Raw genomic sequence first — 26,905 nt, 5'->3', positions numbered from 1 at the left:
TTACCCTGGTCAACAGATAGAATGTATGCAGTTCTTTTCTCAGCCCTTCAGGATTTTAAGCAGGTAGAGAGGTTCTCACATCCCTTACATGTGGCCTGCTCCTCCTGATCTCACTCTTCTCCTCAGGCAGCAGAGCTTCGACCCCCTGCCATCAGACCCACCTGGTCTGAATTCCCATTGGGTTTCACCTTTTACCAACTGCTCTGAATGTGAGCTGGCACATGGGGGATTTCTCTTCTAGTTTCAAATATGTATGGAGACCAAAAAAGTTATCTTACTGCATTCCACAGCCATTCCAGGTTTTGGGACCAGAACAGGTGTAGTGGGCTTTGTATATGGCTAAGGCCTGAGCTTGGTGCAATGCTACTGTCTTTCCCAGAGCTCTGGTGTCCTTGGGTGAAACTTAACAGTCTTTAAGTTGTACCTTGCAATCAAAAAGGCTCCAACTAGAACAGACATGTTGTGGTCAGGGAAAGACATGATGACTGAGGAGAGTGACGAGTAGCTTTATCTTTGGGAGTTCACAAAAGTTTTAGGCCAGGTATGATAGAACCTGTGTGTGAGAAGAGCATAGCACCAGAGATCTGAAGGAAAAGACCCATCTGGGAGTGGGAACGGGGAAGAGAAGGGAGGCAGAGTCATTCTACAGCCATCACGCTAATCCAGGTGAGAGGTGATGAAGTCTTGAAAGGGGGCAGTGTAACAAGGGTATTTAGAGGAAAACAAAGGCTAAAATGTATGAGTATCTGATCTGTCTACACTAGCCATTTTCCACGTGTTTCCTCATTTAATGTTTACAACACCCCTGAGACCTCCATATTTACTTATTATCCCCATTTTATGATAAGAAATTAGAAGCTCTGAGAAATTAAGTAACTTGATCCAGGTAATATGACTAGGAAGTCATTGAGTCAAATTTGAACTTAGGTCTCTGACACTATGGCCATCCATATATATATATATATATTTTTTTTTTTTTTTTTCTTAGAGACAAGTTCTTACTCTGTTGCTCAGACTGCTGGAGCGCAGTGGCATGATCATGGCTCACTGCAGCCTCAACCTTCTGGGCTTAAGTAATCATCCTGTCTCAGCCTCCCAAGTAGCTGGGATTACAGGTATGTGCCGCCACACCTGGCTAATTTTTAAAATTTTTGTAGAGACTGTTGTTGTCCTGGGTGGTTTTGAACTCCCTGGGTTCAAGTGATCCTCCTGCCTTGGCCCCCTAAAGTGCTGGGATTACAGGTGTGAGCCACTGCACTTGACAACATTCTTTTCTTTACATGAGGACTTTTAAAATAAGAATTGGCAATATTTGTATATGGAAGATGAGAAAGAGAGAAGGAGAGAGAACTCTTGAGGTTACTAGCTTGGGTAACTGTGAATTGGTGATGATGCTAACTGAGAGAAGGGATACAGGCGGCAGAGCACGCTTGGGGAGGAAGGAAATTGGTCCATTTTGTGCAGTGCCTGGAAGTCATCCAGGCAGAGATTTCTAGTGAATAGCTGGAAATATGAGTCTGGAGTCCAGGAGAGAGTTCAGCAGGAGACATCCCTTTTGGTGATGGGAGAGGATGAAATTATTTAGTGAGTTTGTGAAGTAAGAGGAGAGTCAAGGATGTCACAGGGAGACATCAACATCTAAGGAGAAAGTGCAGAAGGGGCCAGAAGAGGGGGTGAGAAGAGTGGTGAGAAAGGTAAGCACAGAATGTATAGGGAGCAGAATCTCAAATACTAAAAAAGGGTATTACAAAATAAAGAGGACGTTTTTAATATTAACAAATGCAAAAGAGATGAAATAGGATATAGACCTGAAAATAAGACATTGGTCTGTCATCTAGGAGGTCGTTGATGACGTTTTCAAGGACAAAAAAAGAGGAAGTGATTAATTCTGCCTGGGGCTGGCTAGAGAAAGGTTTTGAAGGAGAGCCGACATTTGAGCTGGACCATTCAACATCGGTGAGATGGTGCCAGGCAGAGAAGAGGGGAAAGGCACCTCAGGCAGAAGGAGCGACACAGGAAAAAACAAAAGCCCAAACAGAGAGATCCTTTGGAATTCCATTGAGCTCTCTGGATTTTTACAGGCAGCATCAAGCCGGCAGTACGGGTCTATTAAGCCATGTTTTGTTTTCTCCATTTTGGAGAATCTTACGGTTTCTCTTTCTACTGTAGACATAATAATTGATATTGGGAAATATAATTGGTGTCTCCCAAAGAGACATATGATTCAATATTTTATGAAAATAAGAGTTCTAAAAAAAAAGCGGAGGTAGGAAGACTCTGCAAATCCATCTCATAGAGCATGTCATGATTTGGAAAGGTAATATGTGCTAGCTGTTGTCACAAATGGCTCCTGAACTCTCAGAGGCTTAAAATAATCCAAGTTTAGTTCTCACTCACATGGAGCCTGATGGGGTCCAGCAGCTCTTCTGGGCAGCTCTCCTTCATGTAGTGACTCAGAGATCTACGCTCCTTCTACATGTGCTCTGCATTCTTGGATCCTTCAATCCCAGCCATGCGGACAGGAAAAGAAAACATAGGGAAATCATACCAGATGCCAAGTCACCCAGGCTGGAAGGAACATTTCACTGCTGTTCACATTCCATAGACCATATTCGGCAAATGGCCCACCCCACCTGACTGCAGAGAAGACCGAAAACGGACATGAGCATGTCGGTATTGGTGAGCACTAGCGGTATATGCCCATTGATGATTGATTATTAAAATATCGATTGTTAAAATTTTCTTTGCTTTGCCTGAAAAATGTGAATGGATTTATGCATTGTCCATTTTCTATGTTTGGCAGGCAACCTTGCTCCTCTGATTCCTCAGGACTCAATATTTCAGTCTGTTATTAAAGACAGATTTCCATGTTGTAAGAACTCTGCCTTGAGGCTGTGAGCAACTTGAGTACAGGGTTAAAAACTGTAGAATTATGTTTCTAGGTGTTTTCAAAGTGAACTGAATTCTCAAGGTAAATTCAATTTCGTGGGTGTAAGGTGGATCAGTCATTGTGGTTGGCATTGTGGAGCATGCTACAGTGGAGAAGAAGGTCTTGAAGGAAGATTACATCTGCCGTGCAGGAATGGGTAGGAATGAAGTGGGAATGAGCGTAGGAATGAAGGAGAATGGATTTCATGTCATAATGGTGCAATATCGAGACTGTATTTTGCATATTCAGCCAAGTGAATCTTAAGTTTTGGCAAATAATATTGTAAAAATGTTAACAGCAATTTAAAAATATACACTATTGTTTTTTATTTTTCTGTGTTTCCCTGCAGTTTGTCTTCATATGCAGGCAAAATCTTCATGTAGAGGGGCTCATCGCATGCATCTTTGATTCTAGCGTTTTCACACATCACACTGTCTACCGTCTCCCACCCCACCTCTACCTACGCTTCTCTCCTTTGGCTCACCCCATTCTGATCACATTGATAATCCCCTTCCTGACCTGTCAAGTTCTTTCCTATCTCAAGATGTTTTCACTGAGCTCTTCACATGACTGGTTCATTCTCACTTTCAGGTCTTGGCTCAAAGGTCACTCCCCTCAGAGAGAATTTCCCTGAGTATCCTACAAACAGCATCCCCTCCCATTCTTCTCTAATACATCATCTCACATCATCACACTTATTCGCATCGTGTCATTTTTCATCATTTATAGATTTCTTTCGTTCTTTACTTATGTTTATGTTTACCTCACTAGAACATAGCTTCCATAATGAACATTATTATGTATGTAACCTTTCCTCTTCTTTGAATTATTCCTGTGGGCTCTTTTCCTGAATAAATTCTCAGGAGTGAGATTATTGAATCAAATATTGTGAACCTTCTTATTGTTCTTGAAATACGGTTGCCATAGTGCTCTCCAAAAGTTGTATCAATGTACACTGCTATCAGCCAAATGTTGTTGTACCCATTTTACTACATAATAAATCATTGTCAGTACTGGGTTATACACACACATGTGAAATTTGGCAAAATGACTAAGTGTATTTAAGGATTGATTTATGAATCATTGAGACTAACAAATACTTGAGCATGAGATAATATCCTGCATACTGAATTCTTCAGGCCAAGCTTTCAAGATGATATACTTCTTTATTAGTGTTTTTTTAAATAGTTCTCTGTCCTGCAAGTAATGAAGCATCTTCTGGAGGAGCATCAAAGCAGAGAGAAAGTACCCAGCCATCCTGAGAACCACATCTCTGTCTCTACCAGCCACTCAGCTATGCCTCTCAATCATCAGAGTTACAAATCTGCAAATTGGAGGCTTCAAATGTCTTTAACTGCTTAGAATATGTAGGTGAGATATAGTTTGGCTTTATTTCGCTTTTTTACTATCAAAATAAGTAAGTTAGGTTTATATAAAATAACCAGGATCTCTGAGGCATGAAGCAAGATATCAAGCACAGGCAGACTTCAGAGACGTCGTGGGCTCGGTTCCAGATCACCACAGTGAAGCAATGTCACATGAATTTGTTGGTGTCCCAGTGCATATAAAGTTATGTTGACACTATTCTGTAGTCTATTAACTGTGCAATTGCATCATGTCTAAAATAATTCATATAACTTAATTTAAAAATACATTTTGTTAAAAAATGCTAACGATCATTAGAGCCTTCAGTGAGTTTCACTCTTTGCTGGTGGAGGGTCTTGTCTTGACGTTGGTGGTTGCTGACTGATCAGGGTGGTGGTTATGGCAATTTCCTAAAATAAAACAACAATGAAATTGGTTGCACTGATTGACTCTTTTTTTTTCACAAAAGATTTTTCTCTAGCATAGGATGCTGTTTGATAGCATTTTACCCATACTAGAATTTTAAAAACTGGAGTCAATAGTCTCACACCCTGTCCCTGATTTATCAGCTAAGTTGATGTAATATTCTAAATCCTTTGTTGTCATTTCAGCAATGTTCACAGCATCTACAACAGGAGTAGCTTCCATCCCAAGAAACCACTTTCTTTGCCCATGATAAGAAACAGCTCCTCATCAGTTCATGTTTGATCGTGAGATTGCAGCAATAGTCACATCTTCAGTCTCCACTTCTAATTCCAGTTCTCTTGCTATTTCCACCACATCTGGAGCTCCTTCCAACACTCTAGCCTTGAGTCCCTCAAAGTCATTCATGAGAGTTGGAATCAACTTCTTCCAACTCCTGTTAATGTTGATCTTTTGAGTCCCTCCCATGAATTGCAAATGTTCATAATGACATTTAGAGCAGCGAATCCTTTCCAGAAGGTTTTCAATTTACTTTGCCCATATCTATCAGAGAAATCACTATCTATAGAAGGTACACCCTTACAAAATGGATTTCTTAAATAATAAGACTGGAAAGTCAAAATTACTCCATGATCCATGGGCTGCAGAGTGGATATTGTGTTAGCAGACATGAAACATTAATCCCCTTGCATATCTCCATCAGAGCTCTGATGCACCTTAGACTAGGTGCATTGTCAATGAGCAGTGTTTTGAAAGGAATATTTTTGTCTGAGCAGTAGGTATCAACAGCGAGCTTAAAATATTCAGTAAACCATAATATAAACAGATGTGCTGTTATCCAGGCTTTGTTCCATTTATAGAGTACATGCAGAATAGATTTAGTATCACTCTTTAGGGCCCTAGAATTTTTAGAATGGCAAATGAGCATCAACTTCAACTTAAAGCCACCAGCTTCATTAGCCCTTAAAAGGCAGTCAGCCTGTCCCTTGAAGCCTTGAAGCCAGGCATTGACTCCTCCTCTACAGCTACAGGAAGTCCTAGATGGTATCTTCTTCCAGTAGAAGGCTCTTCCATCTACACTGAAAATCTGCTGTTTGGTGTAGCCACCTTCATCAGTGACCTTAGCCAGATCTGGATAACTTACTGCAGCATCTCCATCAGCACTTGCTGCTTCACCTTATGCTTTTATGTTACAGAGATGGCTTCTTTTTTTAAACCTCATAAACCAACCTCTGCTGGCTTCCAAGTTTTCTTCTGCAGCTTCCTCACCCCTCCCAGCCTTCATAGAATTGAAAAGAGTTAGGAGCTTGATCTGAGTTAGGCTTTGGCTTAAGGGAATGTTGCAGCTGGTGTCCTCTTCTATCCAGACCACTCAAACTTTTTCCATACCAGCAAAGAGTGTTTTACTTTGTTATCATTCATGTGTTCACTGAAGTGGCACTTTTAATTTCCTTCAAGAATCTTTCTTTTGCATTTTCAACTTGGCTAACTGGTGCAGGAAGCCTAGCTTTTGGCCTATCTCAGCTTTCAACAAGCCTTCTTCACTCACTGACTTAATCATTTCTTGTTTTTTCTTTCCTTCCTTTCTTCCTTCCTTCCTTCCTTCTCTTTTCTTCCTTGCTTCCTCTTTCTTTCTTCTCCTTTCTTCCTTCCTTCCTTTCTCTCTCTCTCCTTTCCTTCCTTCCTTCCTTCCTTCCTTCCTTCCTTCCTTCCTTCCTTCCTTCCTTCCTTCCTTCCTTCCTTCCTTCCTTCCTCCCTTCCTCCCTTCCTCCCTTCCTCCCTTCCTCCCTCTCTCCCTCCCTTTTCCCCAAGCTGGACTCCAACTCCTGGGCTCAAGCCATCCTCCCACCTCAGCCTCCCGAGCAGTTGCTACTACATATCTGTGCCACTATGTCTGGCTTATTTCTAGATTTTAATTGCAAATGAGAGACATATGACCCTTTCTCTTGAACATTTAGAGGCCATTGAGGGGTTATCAATTGGCTAATTTCAGTATTGTTGTGTCTTAGGGATTGGGAGGCCTGAGGAGAGGGGAGAGGTAGAGAAACAACTGGTTGGTGGAGCAGTCGGAACACCCACAACGTTTACTGATTACATTCACTGTATTATGTAGAGGCACAGTTTGTGACTCCCTCAAACAATTACAGTAGTAACATCAAAGATCACTGATCACACATCATCATAACATATATAATAATAATGAAAACATTTGAAATATCATAAGAATTACCAAAATGTGACACAAAGACATGAAGTGAACATGCGCTGCTGGCGGCATGGCACAGATAGACTTGCTCGACGCGGGGTTGCCGCGAACCTTCCATTTGGAAAAAAATGCAATCTCTGCAAAGTGCAATCAAGCAAAGTGTAATAAAATGAGGCATGCCTGTACAGTTCTACAATAATCATAACAGCCAGAGGATTGTTATTTTACTACTAATAAGAAAGAAAGAGGGCTTCTCTAGTTCCCAAAGAAAAGAATGGGTCAGTAAATGAATTAATAGAGAAATAAATATAATTTGAATGCCTTCCATAGACCCAGAGTGACAAAGTGCCAAGAATCGGAAGAGCATATTTAACACAATCTTTATGCCTGATGTCTGACACAAGGGACGAAATAAAACACAGAAAAGGAAACACCGAGGTCCAGGCCCGCTCTGATTTCTCTCAGTTTAACAGTGTTTTTTACTCGCATATGATGTGCTTCGGAGGGCGACACAGAGACAGTGACGGCTCTTGAAGACTTTTTGCTTCTCTGGTTTTCCTACATACTGGAGCTTATTGAAGGTTTAGTAATGCCTTGGCTTCCAGCTTCCAGGAGCCGACAGAAATAGAGATGCAACTTTATCGAAATACCCAAGGACATGGCTACTTCAAACAGGGTCTGCAGGGAAAGAAAGGGAGGCCATGTGGGCTGAGGAGAGGCTGGAAGGTGGAGCTTTCCCACCAAGCTCAGAGCTCAGAGCTCTGCCCTTCACTGACCTGTGGCCTCGGAAGACACTGGGCTCCCCTGGGGAATTCGGTGGCTTCTTTTGTGCTATGCGGAGGCCGGACTCCGTCAGTGGGTTTTCAACCACTTCTGATAAAACCTAAGGTTTTCGAAACACTGAAGATGTAAACTGCCTGAAGAAAACTGTAATTCTATCTGCTTCACTCTTTCTATAGTTTTACCTAAAAAAAGGTTTTTTGTTTTGTTTTGTGTGTTGTTTTCATCTCTAGTGATTTCCCTACCTGGCATTTTCTGAGATCAGAAGCACGCTAGCAACGCTCTTGTTCAAATGCATTTACAAAGCCCAGGACCCGCAGGGCTCCTTCAGCCTCCCTCCCTTTCTTCTCCATCGTGTCTAATTTGGGCTAGATCTGTGTCAGGGCTGGAGGGTGGAGTCTGCAGGTTGCACTGAACATGGCTAGCAGAGGCCTTTGAAAACTCGGGGTGTCCCTTGAGGAAGAGAGAAGAGGCATTAACACCCCAAATCAGTCTGTGACAATGAGTCCTGCCCTTAACAAGAGGGTCTAAAATGAATTACAGGGTGAGCCTCATGTAAATTTAACATTTCGGGACTATTCTGTCTCAGTGTAACAGCAGACTTCCATGACAATCTACATTTGCTCATAAATTCCACTTGGACAGAGGCTTAATCTTTAGGTCTTAACACCAGTCCCAGAAGGACATTTGGGTGGTGCGGACACTGATTAACACAGATGGAACTTGTGAAGAAAGCCTTTCCCACCATTCTGTGTGGGATTTTAAGTTCATTGAGTTCTTTGCTCCAAACACTGTGTGAGAGAAAGTGTGCTCAGAAACATGTAGAGAGCATCTGAATTTATCAAATGCACTTTATTTATTTATTTATTTATATTTATTCGAGACAGTGTCTTGCTCTGTCACCTAGGCTGGAATGCAGTGGCATGATCTCAGCTCACTGCAACCTCTGCCTCCCTGGTTCAAGGGATTCTCCTGCCTCAGCCTCCCGAGTAGCTGGAACCACAGGTACGCGCCACCATGCCCAGCTAATATTTTGTACTTTTAGTAGAAACTGGGTTTTACCATGTTAGCCAGGATGGTCTCAATCTTCTGACCTTGTGATCTGTCCACCTCGGCCTCCCAAAGTGCTGGGATTACAGGCGTGAGCCACCGCACCCAGCCATCAAATGCACTTTAAAGAGTCTCCTGGGCTGTAGGACGTGCAGTGGTTGGATCCCTCCATAAGCCAGGAGGTTTGGTGTTTTCATCTGCTACACCTGGTGCATAAAACACCCTGGGAAAAACGCAAAGTGCAGCCCCCTCAGAGCGCCTCTGGTTTTCCCTTCTTTCAGGGCAGGGTGATTTGCCTGATATGGCCTATTTTTCATCAGGGGGTTTTAGAATCCTCATGGGGCTAATGATAAAGAAACTAGGATTTTTTTCCTCCCCCACAAAATACTTAGGTAAAAATTCTGAAGCTGTATCTGTTTCCAGCTGGATGAAAATAATCTGGGACCTCTGGATGCCTGGGAGACTCTTTGCATGACAAGGTCTTAAGGGGAGGCCTCCAGGGGGCCCAGTTGAGGTCCTGGAGCCCCGTCCAGCAAAACCTACAGTTCTGCCCCTCTGTCATAACCAAAGAAATGTTAAATCACCAGGTCTGAAGATGTAATTCTGTCATTCCATATGCTATTGGCATATGACCAATGTTTCTTTAGTGGAGAGTTTGCATCAATTAGCAGTTGGCATTTTGTAGTGCCCTTGGTTTTTTTAAATTTAATTTTATTATTTGATTTTTTTTTTTTGTTAGAGATAGGGTTTTGCTATGTTGCCTAGGCTGGATTTGAACCCTTGGGCTCAAGTGATTCTCACGCCTCAGCCTCATGAGTAGCTGGGACTACAGGCACACACCACTGTGCCAAAGCCCTTGACTTTTTTATTTCTTTTGAGACAAGTTCTCCCTCTGTTGCCAGACTGGAGTGCAGCGGCATGATCATGAATCACTGCAGGCTTGATGGGGCTCAAGTCATCCTCCTGACTCAGCCTCCCTAATAGCTGGGACTATAGGTGCACACCACCATACTTGCTTAATTTTTGTATTCTTCATAGAGATGGGTTCTCACTATATTGCCCAAGCTGGTCTTGAACGCCTGGACCTAAGCAATTCTCCTGCCTGAGCCTCCAAAAGTGCTGGGATTATGGGCATGAGCCACTGCACCTGACCACCCTTTACTTTGGAAAGATCACATTTGACAACTGATGAGAATCTGTTATCCCTGGATCTTATCATAGAAACTCAATTACAGTCAAGTACCATTTGAAGCACAAAAATGCTGTTGAAATGAACGGTTTGACCTTTTTTGAAGGTCACATGTGAACCTAGTGGAATGTGATTTTGTTGATGTGGGCATTGAACTTTTCCACACTTCTGTTCTCCCTTCTTCTTGAAATGCATTGCTTTCCCCAGACAGAAATGGCTAGAAAGTCATTTCATCAAGAAAATACCTTTCCTTTGTTTTTGTGTAGGGCTCCCTTCTGCTGCTAAAGTCTTGGCAACTGTAATGTTCACTCTGTGTCGTTCAGGGATTTCACTTTGGTTTTTGGTGTTTTAATTAGAATCATTACAACTCTTTAGTTTGGGGTGGTGGGTGATATGTGATTCTCAGTCTCTATGAGCCACCAGCTCCCTGAGAGGACAGAAGGATAAAGGCCCAGCTTTCCAGCACTTTTTCTGATGATTAGAACCAGCTTACAACTCCAGCAATGTTCCCCAACACTCTGAACACGAACTCTGTCAGACGCGTGTCCATCAATACCTGATTTAACCTCTGTAGCCAAAGTATGAAGGCCCACTCTGGACATCTGGAGCATGGGCTCCCAGCGGCGAGAGACTCCCCCTAGAACGAAGCTGCCCTAGGTAAGGACATCTTCCAGGGAAACAGCTTCTTGGAGGGGTAGGTTCCAAAGGACAGGAAGGCCTGTGTTTGGGAAGTGACTTTCTATTAGCTGGCCTTGTCATTCTGCCAGATGGTACTTGCATTTCCTCATCTGCAAAATGGGGATGGTATAACTCCTTACAGGGTTCTATGGAGATAACTGTCTATGTCCACGCACCTAGAGCCGGGCATAGATTCTCAATGAACGTTTATAGACTGTAAAAAGGTTTTAAAGGAAACACACAGGTTAAACATTCTCTTTAAAAAGAGAACTTGAAGGAAAAGTGCTTGAAGACCTGGCAGGTGAAGATCCGTATTTCATCTTGCCTACAATTTTCAGCTGTACGTGTTTCAAAATTGAAGGAGGCTTTAAAGCACTAAGTGTTGGTTCATGCACATGTTTCCCTGGAAAAGCATAATTAAAGAGCCAGGTGCACATGCGGGAAGCAAGAGAACAGCCAAGCCCCAGCACCTGGGTGAGGAAAGCAGCGAATGACCGGTCAGTGGAGAGGCAGCAACACTCATGCCTGGGCTGTGGCAGGAAGAGCCATGCCTTTGCAGAGTCAATGCGGAGCACCGTGTAAGTTTGGGTCCATTCTGTCCTTTGGAAGGGAGGATTCCTATTCGTTTTTAAGGTGTTGCTAAGGGAGAGGGGTGAAGAACTGCAGACATCTCTTTTTCCCTTTTTGCTTCTAATTCTTTCTAATGCTCAGAGAAATCCCCAGTTGATGAACCTCCATGGTAAGCAGAGGCACCTCCCACTCAGAAGCTGAACACGGAAGATCCTCATGTCCCAGCTTTCCTGGAAACAGGGCAGAGGCCCCTCCACAGAGGGCAGCAGTGTCAGCAGGCTAGAAATGACACTGGGGCCCTGTGCCAGGGTGGGCAGTGGGCAAGCCCCAGCTCAAGTGCCTGGCAGTGAGGGCCACGTGTCCTCCCTGGCCAGGCCTGGGTGGGATTTGAGGTTTCGATAAATTCATCTGCTGCTCAAATAAGTCAGTTGGTTTCTGTCCTTACAACGAGTGAGTCTGACTGGGCATTGTCTTATTTAATTAAAGTATTTAATTTTACATCTTACCTCTTTTTCCTCTGCACACTTCCCATGTAGTCCATGAATTAATTAAAGATGTTGCCTTTTTTTGCAAACTCTTGAGCCAGCATATTTTCTACTTCCTTGGTGTACTTGTCTCCTATTTGAATGTAATGCTACCAGAAATTGCTCATATTTTGAGATCACCTACACTTGTCACCCACTAAGCTCAACTTTCTCTTCTGGAGGAGGCTAGAAGCAGCCTGCCCCTCCTCTTTCCTGTCTTATATGCTTCTCAGCACCAGCCAAGGCTCCAGCTAAGACAGGAGTATGGCTCCAAAGTGGCCATGGTGGATTTGCATCCTGCCTGTTCTTTGCAGGGCCATTAGGCTGTGCAGGTACCCAGGTGATCACTTTGCCAACCCTTGTGATGTGATATTAGGCAACCACATATCATGGACTCAAATTCAGCTGCTAATATTTTCTGTTTCCTTGAGTTAAGAGGCTGGGTTGAGAATTTCAAAGTAATTCAAAACTGATTAAAAGCTCTTCTGTACACTAGTGACTTTATTGGGTTTACCAGGAAGATGGAGAAATACACAAAAAATATGGAGCTCTTTCATGTAATGAAAGTTCAAATAATTTTTCAGTCTCCAAAGTTCAACTCTAGTCTCTAATCTGTCATGAATCAGGCCAGTTCCCCATTACCTTTAGTGAATTCATATGCCATGGCCAGGACGGAAACTTGAACCTGGTCATATTCCTTCCAGGGTGGACAAGGTAATACAGACAGACCCAGCAAGGCAGCTTGAACAATTTGCTTGCACTCAGAAGAAGAATGTAGGCCCCTGGAACACAAGCCTCTACGAGACTTGAAAGCAAATCTGGGTTTTCCCATCGCCTTTATGTTTTACGAGGGTTGGGGAAATGTTGGCTGTTTACTAATTATCAAAGCTGTTTTTATGACTTCCCCAAAGGAAAACAAAAAAGGAAAAGGTCCAAGTGTATTCCTTTAGGCCCGGGATGAAAGCTTGACCTTTAGCGCACTTGGGGAACTGCATGGTTTGTAGCGCTGGAAAATAAAACTCGGAATGCATGTTCAGGAAAGCAGGAAGCTTTGAAGTTGAAAAAGCCAAACAGGAACAGCTGTCGTGATTGGTGCAGTGCACGTATGGCCTGACGTGACATACCTGTCCCACGCACTGTCCCTGTGGCTGAGGGACGACTGGGGAGCAGCAAGGAGCCTTTCCTTTCACGGGGGTTTCTGCTGGTGTTCCTTGGACATACAACTCCTGATTCGTGCAGGACACAGAAAACAAGCCCAGAGACCACAGGGGACCTTCGTGTCTGCCCCAGAGGAAATAATGTGGCCATATTCACACAACCAGTCTTGCAGGGAAGCCCCAGATACAAGGAAAATAGAAGAAGAGAGCATGCCATTACTGTTGAAAGTTTAATTATAATGATTTAAGGCTATCAATCAAGTTTAACTGGAACAAAAACATGTCTGCCTTTTTAGCTTCTGAGACTCTCGCCCTGTGGAAAAATATTTCCTTCATGGAAATTTTTAGTTTCACATTAGGATCTACATATTCGGTAAAATGCCATCCATTACCCCCCAAATTAGCATAAAATATTCTTTTCCCCAGAGAGGATGTGAAAAATCTTTGAGGTTGTCAGTTACCATAACCACTGGGTTCCAGTATTTATTTGCGTTCCTACTTTGGTCTCTTTTCAATGGACAGGCCCTTTACGGCTTCCTTCCTGTTTCTACCAGCGGAAATTGAACAGTAAAAATGGTAAATAACTTGGTTCTACCAGTTCCCAAGATTTAGATTCTTTCTTTTATATATTCTCTTAAAAATCAATTCAGCTATGGCACTTTCTAAAAATAAAATTTAGCCTTGCCTTTATTGTTCGCCTAGCTTTGTGTTAACCTGTTTGAAGAATTTATGACAATGAGCCATTTCCAAGGAACATCGCTGGGTTGACTTTCCCAAATGCTTGCGGACTGGGTTTGCAGCACAGACCCACTCTGATTTGAAACGTCCAGTTTCCTATAAGTGCTCTCAAAATGTACATTTATTAGCAACGTTCCCCAAATGGTAAATTTTGCATTGGGATTATTTCAACAGGGGCCCCCTTGTTTTTCTTCACTGCAGCTGTGGAGTGTCAGCTGCTGTGGTCTTTATCCAGAAGGCAGAAGGAAGAAAATGGCACCAGGGCTTTTGAAGTACAAACAGGGAAGCTGTTGTGTCAAGTGTCCAGTAATTAACATCCATCATTCAGCCACAACAACAAAACCCACCACAACACCTGAGGGACGATACTGGGCTCCGTGGTGCGAACCCCGAAAATCCGAGACAGGTCTCAGTTAATTTAGAAAGTTTACTTTGCCAAGGCTGAGGACACACACTTGACACAGCCTCAGGGTGTCCTAACAACAGGTACCCAAGGTGGTCAGAGCACAGTTTGCTTTTACACATTTTAGGGAGATACGAGATATCAATCAACATGGAAAATGGACATTGGTTCAGTCTAGAAAGGTGGGTCTGGGAGGGAGCTTCCTGGTTCATAGATAGACAGGAGACAAACTTGCATTCTCTTGAGTTTCTGATTCACCTCTCCAAAAGAGGCAATCAGATACACATTTACCTCGGTGAGCAGAGGGATGACTTTGAATAGAATGAGAGGCAGGTTTGCCCTAAGCAGTTCCCAGCTTGACTTTTCCCTTTAGCTTAGTGCTTTTGGGGGTTCATGATATTTTCCTTTCTCAACATCTTCAGTTACGAGAATGAGAATTACCTGGTTCAGCACGGGCTGCTTAGGAGAGGCCTGGGGCAGAAAGTCTCAGAGTTTAAAAGGATCTGAGTTACTGGAGCCCTGAGCCCCTTTGGCGCTCCCATCTATCCCTGCAATGACTTGACCCTGGCAGCTGAGGAGCCAGGCCGCTTCTCAAAGAATCACCTGGGTCTTGTAACAATGCAAATGCGAGTTGAGTGGATCTGGGTGGGGCTGTGTTTCTCCGAAGCTCCTCCGGGCAGGGAGAAGCTCCTCCGGGCAGGGAGAAGCTCCTCCGGGCAGGGAGAAGCTCCTCCGGGCAGGGAGAAGCTCCTCCGGGCAGGGAGAAGCTCCGGCATCTGCTTTCAGTTCTCTCCCTGTGGTTTTGTCCAGAAGCTACTGGGCGAGGCCTCTTCTTGAAGCATCCTGGCACCTGCGCGGATGCTCCCCTCTGCACTCTGGCCAAAAATAGCCCAAAACGAGGTTTTATTCTAAGCCCTCTGCATGGCTCCACTCTCAAATTCTAGAACCAGCTGCCCCAGGATTTCTCCAGTCAGTAAGTATCTACGTGCTTTTGTTATTAGCCTAAACACGCAACTCTCTCTCTCTCACTAAGCCCCTACTTGCTCTCAAGGAATTCCCCTGTGGCAAGATTCTGTTCTTCCTGAATACTTTAGGACTCACCCAGGAGATGTCACACACGTATCCACGGAGCTTTCCTACTGTCACTCGGCACCATGACCAAGGGGTTCCCCAGCGGCTACCAGACCCCGTTCTGAAATGGAGTTTGTTCTTCCTTTGACAGGAGATACTGCTGCAGTCACCGCTTCTCCAGCAAGGACCCTGATGGCTTTCCCTGAACAGGCTCGTGGGGCGTAAGTGTGTCTCCTTCACATTACACTAGACTGAGGTGGGGTTTCACAGAACTTTGGGTTAAGGTGGGAGCTGGTTCCAACTTGTTGGAAGAATTGTTTTGAGGGTGCGCTTGGAGGCCTGGAAAGAACATGAGCTGTGGAGTCGAACATCACAGCCCAGTGGTAGGTGGCATTATGAGCTGGGCCTGCCAGAGCAGCCTGTCAGGGAAAACCTTCAGAGACAGCGTCATAGCAGGTGTGCACACCCCGCTACGCGTTCATCTCAGGGTGAGCTGTTGGACCCTCAGGCTATGGGACTGCTGTGCCCCATGGTCAGGGTGGCATCGGCTCCTCCTCCCCTGGAACAGTCAGGGACTGGGGAGCCACGTCTGGATTTGTAGTTGTATAGGGTGGAAGTCTGCAGCAAAGTTTGCCCCATCTTGTGGCTTGCAGGCATGATGGCTTATGTGCATGTGTGCATGTAAGTGTCTGGTGGGTTCCCAAAATTGATTCCTAAGCATTTGGCTGTGCCCACTTTGAAGGAGGTCACCTCTGTATTTTGGGAGGGATCCTGCTTCAAAGGCGTGGGTCTTTAATGCGGATATTTGAGGCACCATGTGAGGGCAGGCAAGGCCCAGAGTGTCTCAGGTGGGTCCATGTGGAGGATGGGAGGACCCGACTTCCTGGCTCCGACTGCCCAGCAGGCGTTTGTCTGCAGACCCTGCTTCAGCAGGGAGAAGCTACAGAAATGCCACCCCCTGGGCAGGATAGGAGACTCTGATCCTGATGTGAGTGATGGCGTGTGATCTCCCCTGCCCTGAATCTGGCATAGAAATCCCCTCTCATCATAACACTCTCACCAAATCTTGCCTCTCCCTTTGGCACAATATGGCTTTTCTTTTTAGAAAATCAAAGGTATGCATGTTCAGAGCATAAGATGTCAATAGCACTCCCAGGCTTCCAATGAAAACAATAATGGCTCCCTACCTCATAGCCCCACTGCTGATTCCTGCTCTCGGGTGGCCGCGTCTCTCACCTGCCTTGGCCGCGTCTCTCACCTGCCTTGCCTGCATCTCCCTGCATTTGAGTCTACAGATGACCCAGGACATGTATTGGTTTTCCATGTGAGCTGGGATCATTGATGGGGAGTTCCCTTTCTCCCAACTCCTCCCACTCCTTCCTCCTTCCGTCTACACCTCTTCCTCTCAGTTCAACATCATGATGTCGCCATTTTGGGTGGAGTCAGTATTCCTCATTTATGTTATTTGAACTGTGTTACTTTTATTCATAGTTGAGTCATTGTATAATATGATTGCTTTTCCTTTTGTACAAGTTTTCCTTCTTTAAATCAATAATTGCCTCTTTCTTGTTGTTTGCTTAGCTTTCTAAATACCTATCATGAATTCCTTCCCAACATCTTCCATAGAAACGAACATTTCCTTGGAAGAAGTCCGTGCACATTCTGTGCTTGGTCAGTTGTATGTAGCCTGTTGCTGTTACTGTCATCAGTGCTGTTCCTCTTGCGGTTTCTTGGCTGCTCTGCTGCCACCTGGGTCAGGCTGGTCCCGAGGCCTATGGCTCAGCTCTCACCCGAGGCCTCCGTCATTCTGTCCTGTGAATTCATGTCCTCCTTCTTCCATCCTGATTCCATGTGTTCCCGTTTCTCGTCCTCCACTCCTCTGGCTTATGATTGCACTCAACTGTGTGTCTCCTGAGGCCTTCCTGAGGAAGAATGCCTGGGAAGAAGCATCCCAAGGCTTCCACACGTGACCACCCACAACTCCATGCTCACACTTCGTTGACAGGTTAGCTAGGTATAGAATTCTAGGCTGGAAGTCATTTTGCCTTGATTCTGAAGGCATTGCTTCATAGTGTAGCAATTGAGAAGCTGTATGACATTCTGTTCTCCGAGCTTTTATGTGAGGCGTGTTTTATTTTTCCCTCTGGGAAGATTCAGGATGTTTTCTGAAATGTCAACTTGATATGCCCATTGCCACCATAGGCAGTGTTGTGATTGGTGGAGAGATGCCAGCAGTTTCAGTTAAAAACATAAGTAGACAGAGTCTTAGATCATTTCTCGGAATTTCCCACACCCAGTGTGGGATGGGAAGAGCAGTGACACCCGAAGTGTCCAAGAGAGGCAGAGAAGGAATGAAGCAATGCACTGGCTCCTAAGGGACTTCACGAATGGGACAAGGGACAAGTGGTGGTGACACAGCTGGGCCAGATGTGAAGACCTGGCAAGAATAATGATTGGCTCAGAAGACGTGAGTGGAGAGAGATGAGGCATGGATGTCTCCTTGCTCAATTTCTTGGCACCATACAAAACCCCTAGTACTTATCCCCAACCCCAGGGGTAACAGGGAAAATAACAAATGTATTGGGATTGGTGTGCTATCACTCTGCAAAAATGGGCACTTAAAATATTACTTAAATTTAGTTACAGATAAAAGTAAGAAATAATATTTCTTGTACATCTAAAATATGAACAGAGATTTTGCTTGCTGTGAAATTAAATATACTTATATCTGTTTCTTCTATAAACTCCTTAAGGGCAAGAAATGGGTCTTATTTATTTTTGATATCCTCAGAACTTGGATCATTTTAGGGGCCAAAACATTGTTTACTGAATTTAACCAACAAAGAGGATACAAAAGACTCTGGCTGCTGGAATCCCATTTGCTTGGTGCATTTGGTTCAAATTCATAGGACTCACCCATTTGCTCAGCCTGTCCTGCCCTGTGGGGTGAACCTGGAGTCCAGGGGAAGGCTGGAAATGCATCTCCCTGTTCTCCCCAGCCTCCCTCCTAAGGCAGGGCCTCAAGCCACAATGCAGGTCTGGTGCAAAAGGGACTTTCTGCCCCAGAAAGACAGAGCTGGTCATTTTGTCCAGCTTTCTTCTGGCGGTGTTTCCATTCACCGGCTTATGCCTCTCAAATGACACAGATGTTTTCAGAATGCCTTCTCCTTGCAGCTTCACTCCAGCACCCCTAGCTAGGAGCAGGGTGCTCAGCAGCCCCAGAACTTGGCATAGTGTTGGGTACAGAGCAGGCTGTTTGCAAATGTTTGTTGGATTAATTACTCGTTTAATGAAACAAGAGAATACAAGTCATTCCTCCTAAGGAAATGAGCACTGGTCAGTAGGCAGTCACCCTGTGCAAGCCCCTGACACTTCTACAGGGCAGATGCTGGGAAGGATGAACATGCAAAAGTGGAAGAACAGGGGGTGGGAGGAAAGCCTGGGCAGGCTCAAGGCCAGTCTCTTCCCTCCACTCTAGCAGACTGTGAGCATGGGACACCCAGCCCTGCTTGGATATCGGGGCAGCAGTATGTCCTCCTCTTTGCCTGCTGGCTCTCAGAAGCTCAGGCCTCTGTCTGGGGACATCCAGTGGCCAAGTGCTTCACTGCTGGGCTTCCCAGAGGACAGTCCTGAGCCGGGCCCATATTCAGGCCAGTCCTGTAGCCATAAAGGGACATCTTCATTGGTGGGCATGGCGTAATGCGGTAATCTGGTGTTTTCTCATAAGTTGACTTCACAAACCAATGAATTCACATTTCCAAGAACATGTCACTGGCCTCTTTCCATGAGACTTAAAAGGAATTAATTGGTCATTTCTGAAACAAAGTGCTAAATCATATGGTAACACCCCATGAAGCTCCCAGAACGCAAAAGAACAGCCCTGTATGCCGGAAAGGCTCGTGAATGCGGTTCTTCTCCCAGCCATGAGTCAGGGCCCTCAGTGTGGTGTGGCTTTCATCGGGAAGCCATGAGCTCAGAGGGAGCAGCGGCTAGCTGACCGGCCCGCACGGTGCCTGCGCTGCCGTCCAGGTGAGCTGCCTGGGCAGGACAACACTGACAGACGCGGCTCCCTGAGCCTGGAAGCTGCACCTCACCTCAGCTGGAGATTTGGGAATTGGGGCCTGAATCATCCCCCAATCTTCACGTCAGCCTGAAGGTTTCTGTACTGAAGCAGGAAGCTACGTTTATGAATACTTCAGATCCTCCTTGGGGTCGGAGCCGCTTTATGAATACCACCATCACAGGTGGGAAACATCTTTAGGCAATATTTAGAGATCCTGTAAAAGATTTTTATTTTTATCATAAATTCCTAGTGTCCTGTGCAGTCTCAGTATTTTAAGATGCTTGTTGAATGTGAGTTAAAGCTGCGGATGATTCCATTGACATGGACCACAGTGGACCGTCAATCAAGGGGCTGCTGTCCTCTTGGTGACACCAGGCCCAGGTTCTCACAGAAAGGCTCAAGAGCAGGCCCTCTGGTCTCACTCCGCTGGGTAGGAGTTGACTTTGGATCCCACCCACTGTTGGGAAAGGGACGCCTCGTGGCCACCGGAGGAAGCCAGCCTTCAGAGATACAGGACGGAGTGCTTTGCCTGCTCCAAGCACAAAGCCCTTCTGACTTCACAAATGAATCAGACCAGACACAGCTGAACTTTGCCTGGAAAAGAAATCGTATGTTGAAGCATTAAGGCTAAGAAAAATATGATTCAATGTGTATTGTGCTCTGTGATTTCTGAGCTCTCGGCCTGTTTCTGAGCTCCACCCTGCTGGGCAGAGCAGACAAACCAGCGCAGCTCGGCTTGGGGACTACACAGCTTGCTTCATTTAAACGTAGCCTCCACACGGCCCCCAGCCAGATTCTCATGTGATTTTTATGGAAATTCTCTCATAGAGTTATAGATACGTCCTATAACCCCAAACCATTTCCTTCGTGTGTTTATCCCGCTGCTTCCCACTGTCCCATCTGTGGTACACCCCGGGAGCCCCCTCACTCTGCTCCCCACATCCTGCTCCATGGGGAGTGGAGGGAAAGCCCAGACGGTCCTCTACTGCTCACCAGGGCTGGGGACCTTGGGAAATGTACTTTATTTTTCTAAGTTTCAATTTCCTCATCTGTAAAATAGGGATAATAACGTACTTACCCAAGTGACATAATTGAAATGAATCTCTTAGTCTAGCACCTGGCATGTGCTATGTAAGGCCTCCATTTTAACTATTATTATTATTTTCATACGGGGGCATTTGCAAAGAAAAACACCAGCCCATGGAGTTAACGTCTTTCAAATGTTTTGGGGAACTCCCCAGGGCGAAACTCTCTCTGCAGATTGTATACAGATCTTACCACCATCTAAAACAGGGGCCTTGAGACCCACGGACGATCTGTGGGCACCTCGGCACAGGAGAGGGCCTTCCCTCCACTTCCCCAACCCCTCAGTCCTCTCCACGACCTACTTCCAATTTCATCAATGGGATAAACGATGTAACTGCAGATGTGCTTACTAGGAAACACTCAATTAATAAGGCAGATAATATAAAACACAGAAAACAACGCTTTCTTGAGAACATCTATCTCATAGGTTACCTCAAAGGCTGTGATTTCAGCAGGATCTTTCTGTGAAAGATCTATCTACCCCCTCTCCAGTGGACCCGTTATCATTACAGAATGTTCACTAGTCATGTCTTTCAGTTGAGTCATTGCAGGCCTTTGCTGAAATGCAAATTTTATCTAGGAGGAAAAGTTCAAACTGCAATGATCGCTGAGCCTAGCCTGAGATTTCACACTGTCTGTTACCCACCGAATGGAGGAATGAGCATGTGAGTTTTTATGACTAACAACACCCCGACGCACAGGCTTCAGAAGCAAGTATGAACATCATAGAGATGAAATCCCCACCCTCTCTCTCTCTCCTGCCCTTCCTTCATATCTTCCTTCTTTCCCTCCTTGTATATGAAGATATTGGCACTACCACCGTCAGTTCCTATTGTGAGGGATAATGCTTAAAATCTTAGGGAAATTGAACACTTGAACAAAAGATTTTTAGTAAAGCAATTTTACTTTTGAGCAGAGGGGTGTCTCTTTGGCCAGTTGCCATGAGAGTACACTTGAACAAAGGGCATGAGAGCCTTTATTTTTGACACAAGTTCTGCCCCTGTACTCCTTTCTTATTGGCTGGGTTTGGGTCGTACAATCTAAACTAATCTCGGTTAGCTAAACATTTGATTTTTTTAGATAGGGTGGGTACGTAAAAGAAAGTGGAAAGAAAGGGGAAGGGGGTGTCTGTAACGAGCTAGAAAGTGTTTTTTTTTTAAATAAGGAAAGGAATGTAAGTTGGTACTGATAATGCTTGGCACTGAGGCGGGCCTAGGCATCTAACAAAGGCAAAGAGGAAAAAGGAGAAAAAGAAGAAAAAGGGGGGGTGGGGTGGGTACTAGGAATTAAAGAACAAAAGATGATCAGATTATTTGAAGAGAAACCCCATTATATCCCACACCATGGCCAGGGCAGAATCCTAGAGATCAGGGAGAGATGATTGGGGAAACATCATTGCTGGTTAATGTCGGAGAGCTGTGAAATGGAATCCAGGCGGGGAGCCTGTTGGGTCCAGGATGATTAGCTCACAAGAAGTAAAGTCAAAGTGAGTTACATGGGAGGACTAAGGATGCCTTGCTTAGATTAGATGGGGGTTTTCCGAAGGAAATTAATTTCTGAGGTAAAAGATGTGCTTGATTCTCAACACTTTGGGAGAAAACAAACTACAGTCGGGAGTGGAGGAACCCAGCCTTCCCCACTTCCTGCCTCTCCCACCCGGGGACAGAACTCATCAGCTCTCCTCCCCCCAGAGCCAGTGTTCCTGCAGACGGAGACTTTAGAGAGATCCTGGGTCTATCGAGGCTACAGATTCCCAGGGCTCCAGGGCTCAGCACTTTTGTTGGGAGAGGCTGCACTTGTGAGAGAGGGGAAGTCTTTGAAGAAGCGGTGAACAATTCAGACAGGGTGGTGTGGGAGAAGGCGATCCTGGCAGAGGGACCCTGGTGAGTCAGGGCAGAGACAGGAAAACAATGAAACGGTGTGGCCCTTCCAAGAAACCGCAGACCAGTAGCATCCTGCAAACCACATGCTCTAAGCAGGACGTGGAGGGAGGGGAGAAGGACTGAAGGAGAAGTGGAGGTAGAGAGGCTGTCGGGGTGTTCAGGGCCGCTGGCAGAGGGAACCAGGTTGCTGCTGCTGGCTGGAAAGATCTGCTTGGGCTTTCAGTCTGGGTGAGGGAGCGAGCATCGGATGGAGGACTGAGCCAGGGCCTACCCTGAAGTCTGGATGAGCTGTTGTCACGAGCAGATGGGATGTCACCTGTCAAGATTGCCGTGTCAGGATGTGAGGTCCAGCAGTTTGGGGTTCTGACAATGTCCCGCGTACACAAAAGTGTGGATGATGGAAGGGCGTGTGAATGGAGATGTAGTAGTCAAGAAATTAGGCTAGGCTTTCTTAAAAAAAAGAAAGTTTAGTTGAAATATAATTCGCATACCACATAATTCACCCATTTGAAGTGCTTTTTAGTAAATTCATAAAGTTGTGTGACCACCGCCACGATCTAATTTTAAAACATTTGTGTATCCCTAAAGGAAAATCCCATCCCCATTAGCAGCCACACCCTCTGTCCTCATAATCACACTCTCCTCCCAAGTTCAGGCAGCCCTGAGTCCACTTTCTGTCTCCAGAATTTGCTGGAGGCTCAGCTTTGGGCCCGTCACCTGCAGAGACATGGGTGATTGCTCCTCCATGAGGATCCCCGTGTGAGAAGTTCTGGCATTCCGTTCACCACTTCATCCTCAGAGCCTAGGCAGGCCTCTGATGGGAAGAAGCCTGTCCCCAGGCACTTGCTGAGCAGGGACCAGAACAGGATTGTGACTTGCGTTAAGAATCTCAGGAAATGGCTCTGAGCATCGATCGCTCTGGGGTGGAGGGAGAGGTAACAGCCATGAGATTTAGAGCTTTCCATCTGTCAATGCTGTGTTTTGAGCCCAAGCCAGTTCAGTTAAGTCCAGCTTGACTTGCTTTAGAGGCAGGGCCCCACGGCAGCAGTGTGAACACGTGCTGCAGAACCTGCGGCAACCCAAGTCAGCCTCATGGAAGGAACATGTTGTGGAAATAACGTGGGGCGCTAGGTGACATGCTCACCTTGTCATCAGGAGAGAAAGGACCACAACTGACCTGCGGTGCTTATGGAAGCAAAGCCCTGTCTGAACTCTCTGGTCTATGCTATGAGGTCCTTTCTTCCACGTTCTTTTGCATCTGAAGGACAAAATCTACTTTTAGAACACTTATTCACACAGAAGCAAAGCTACACAATTGCCAGAAATGCCCCTTTTCTGACAACATGGACCATCCTCTTTTGCCTCATCAGGATGACCATGGTTTCCTAACTGTCGGGGTGCAAACTCCTTTTTTCTGGTCCCCAGGCTGTGCAAGCATCTGCTGTGTCAACCTGCCACATGCATTGACACTGTGCACACAGACTTAGCCACCTGCTGCCTGTGTAATTCACCCACTTTGCCTTCCAGAGAGCAAGGTAACGCGAGGGCAGCAGGATGCTGGGAAGAGGGGAGGGGGACATTGTTGGTCCAGGGTCAGCTGTGACAATCTAGCTCCGGGATGCAGTCGTCTTACAGCCAAGGCAGCCGGTGTCTTTCTTACCTGTGAGTCTACACTTTGTTCGAGAAGCCACTTGCTCCTGGAATTTAACAATGTGGGATTATCTCATGAGAGCCGTGGTGGTAGTAGGTGCAGAATGCCGGAGCCTCGCTGAGAAGGAAATGGGTGAGTGTGGCTTGGGGAGTGAGGCAGCTTCAACGCACAGTCTGAATCTTCTGTGCCATTGTGAGGCAGGATAGGAACTTGCCATTCTTCCTTCCCAAAGTGGAGAGTCATAGAAGGTTCAAAGCATGGAGGAACATGAGTCAATTGCTTTAGGAAGACAATTCCGGGAGAGATAAGAAACTCAGCAGCCATGCAGGATGCTCTATTTGTGGACAGGATTTGTGACAAGCATTAACTTCTGGTGAAGGAGGCTGTGATGGAGCTTGCTGGTATTTCTCCACTTCTTCCAGGGTGCTAGATATTTTACCCAGAACCATGGGTCTTGAAATAAAATAAAGACTGTATTTTGCAGCCTCTCTTGAAGGTAGTTGAAGTCATGAAACTGAGTTCCAGCCAATAATATATTTAAGCAGAAGAGTTGTGGGCAATTGTGGGTTGTTTTCCTTAGGAGACAACCAGCACCTGCCTGTGCCCCACCTCCAGGCACACCTTTCTCCTGCTGCTGACACCATCCTGAGCTCAGGGTGACCACCATGCCCCAGGGATGGGGAAGTGTGAGCTGAAGGGAGCCAGAGGCCAAGTCTCACAGAACACTGGGTTGTAAACAGCAAAGATGTCCACCTCTCTCTATTTTAAGTCACAGTTACTTGGTGGGGTGGCGGGGCTCTGTTATTTGCTCCAGACATAATTCTGAGTAATGAACAGACCACTTGGACCTTCTCTTCTGGAACAGTTTCAGAAGTCATGATGTGGCCGGGCATGATGACCCACGCCTGTAATCCCAGCACTTTCGGAGGCCGAGGCAGGTGGATTGCCTGAGGTCAGGAGTTCGAGACTGGCCTGGCCAACATGGTGAAACGCTGTCTCTACTAAAAATAAACAAAAAATCAGTTGGGTGCAGTGGCGGCGCACGTCTGTAATCCCCGCTACTCAGGAGGCTGAGGCAGGAGAATCGCTTGAACCTGGGAGGCGGAGATTGCAGTGAGCTGAGATCACACCACTGCACTCCAGCCTGTGCGGCAAGAACGAGACTCTGTCTCAAACAAAACAAAACAAAAGTAATGATGTGCCCAACTGAAGAGCATCCAGACATACCCGAGCTCCCAACGCCCTCCCAGCACCAGCCAGCGGGCCCCCGTGCTGAGTCCCATCTCAGAGCTCCCCATGCGTCCTTTCAACCATGCATGTCTTCATGGTCCTTATGAATGGCAAAGGAAAGCAATCCTCCCAGTGAGTAAGAGGATCCCTTCGGTGTTGGGCCACAAAGCTGGCTCTGACACTCAGTCCTTTGTCACAGTCCCTGAGTCGAGTCCCCTTCCTAGAGAGGCTCTGTGTGGTCACTGAAGTGGAATGACAGCCGGAGCACACACCTGTGATCAAAGGAGGGTGGCTGTGCACAGCCAGTGCTGTGGTGTGTGGGGGCTCCATCTCTGTCTCAGCCTGGGCCTTCAGTGATGTGGGGCCCTTTGCAACCCCTGAGGCTCCTTGCAGAACAAAGGAGCTACTGAGGCAGCTGGCTGTGCTTGGCACCTCCCTGCCCCCACCCCACCTCCCATGTCTTTTTTTTTTTTTTTTTAATTTAAGCAGCTTCAGACTGCCATTCCATGTCTGTTGGGTTGAGGAAGGAAAATTGAAAATCTCTTTCTAGGATCTTTAAGATTAAAAGGTAAGGAAGAGGCAAGTCCCTGCGGTTGAACTGAGATGCCCTGCTGGGCAGGGGCTGCCCCCTCCCTCCTTCCTCCTTCTCCCCCTCCAGAAGCTGTTCTAGGAGGCCTCTGGACACCTGGTCCCACCTGATCACCTTTGGCAGTGGCCAAGTATCAGACCTTTACTTTCTGTGCATGCTGGAGACCTGTGAGGGGGAAGCAGCTCTGACATTCCTTAGTGGATTTTCACCATCATTTCTCATAAATGTTTCTTTACAGCAATCCACTTGTCAGGGAACCAGGCCTGGCAGGAGCGAAGGGCAGTGCACTTAGGGGCGGGTTCCCAGGAAACAACCTGTGGTTCTGGGGCCTGCTGTTTCCTGAGAAAGACCCGGCCTCACTCCCCAGGGCGCGCTGCTGTTGTTTCTGCAGACCCTCAGGGTGCACTGGTCAGCACCGCACTGGTATGCAGACTTCCTGGCCCTGCCTGAACCTCAGTTCTTTGAGTGGGTGATCCTCCACGCCGTTCGCTCTCCCTACTCTATCCCTCCGTCTCTGTGTTTGCCTCCTTAGCACACCACTCACTAGAGGAGGAGGAAACAGAGGCCCTGAGGCCTGGCCCCTGCCCTTTCTCTGGAGCTCCAGCATATCATGCTGTGAAGAAATGTTCCAGAGAGTGCAAAATGTACTCACGGAATTAAGATCTTTCAAACCCATATATATTCAGACAATGGACAGTGTATTTACAGAGCTTATAAACATGAGCTACCTGTGGTGCACCTCTGAGGTTCGCGGTAGCCAGGAGACACTGCCAACAGCTGACACTGGTGTTCCAGGCCGTGCTGAGGGCTGGATGGGCACTGACCCAGGGCAGAGGGAGAACGCAGAACAGATGCCCTCAGCATGGGCTGCAGGGGCTTGCTTCAGTATCTGTTTTAGCTGAGTGACCTCCGGCTCAAGCTATCTCCCCTCTCCAAGCCTCACTTCCTCCTCTGCAGAATGGGAGGTACAATCACGTCATTATTTAAATGGGATCAACCTGTGCCTCTTCAGCTGGTGCAGTCCCACTTCACATGACTGGAGGGTGGGGGGCTCCTTTTGCGAACTTTGGAAGTGGCAACAGTGGGCCCTGCCTCATCCGCATAGGTGGTAAATCATGTGCATGTTACTGGGCAGTGAAGACAGGCTCTCTGGTAAGGCAAATCCCCTGCGTGCCGCTGTGATTCTCAATGTTTTTCTACGGTTCAGCCTATGGCTGACGTTAGCCAAAGCTCTAGTTCCGGTTTGGATGCAGGAATCTGTTGTAGATTAACTCACATGTGGTCTCCCCTGGATCTTGTAGCCTCTTGGTCCTCCTGCCT

The 26,905-nt window shown here is 46.2% G+C and overlaps 1 long non-coding RNA gene across 1 annotated transcript in view; it reads left to right on the top strand.

The window, feature by feature from the left end:
• The window catches only part of LOC115895499, a 77,360-nt gene that overhangs the window by 20,291 nt on the left and 30,164 nt on the right, over positions 1-26,905 (top strand). The window contains exon 3 of the long non-coding RNA XR_004055698.1: positions 15,235-15,304. This is a non-coding gene — a long non-coding RNA (uncharacterized LOC115895499). The remainder of the gene's footprint in view (positions 1-15,234; positions 15,305-26,905) is intronic.

This window comes from Rhinopithecus roxellana, chromosome 21 (assembly GCF_007565055.1).
Source record: "Rhinopithecus roxellana isolate Shanxi Qingling chromosome 21, ASM756505v1, whole genome shotgun sequence".
NCBI lineage: Eukaryota > Metazoa > Chordata > Mammalia > Primates > Cercopithecidae > Rhinopithecus > Rhinopithecus roxellana.
Note: the sequence above shows the minus strand (reverse complement) of the source record. Positions and strands in the feature narration are given on the sequence as shown.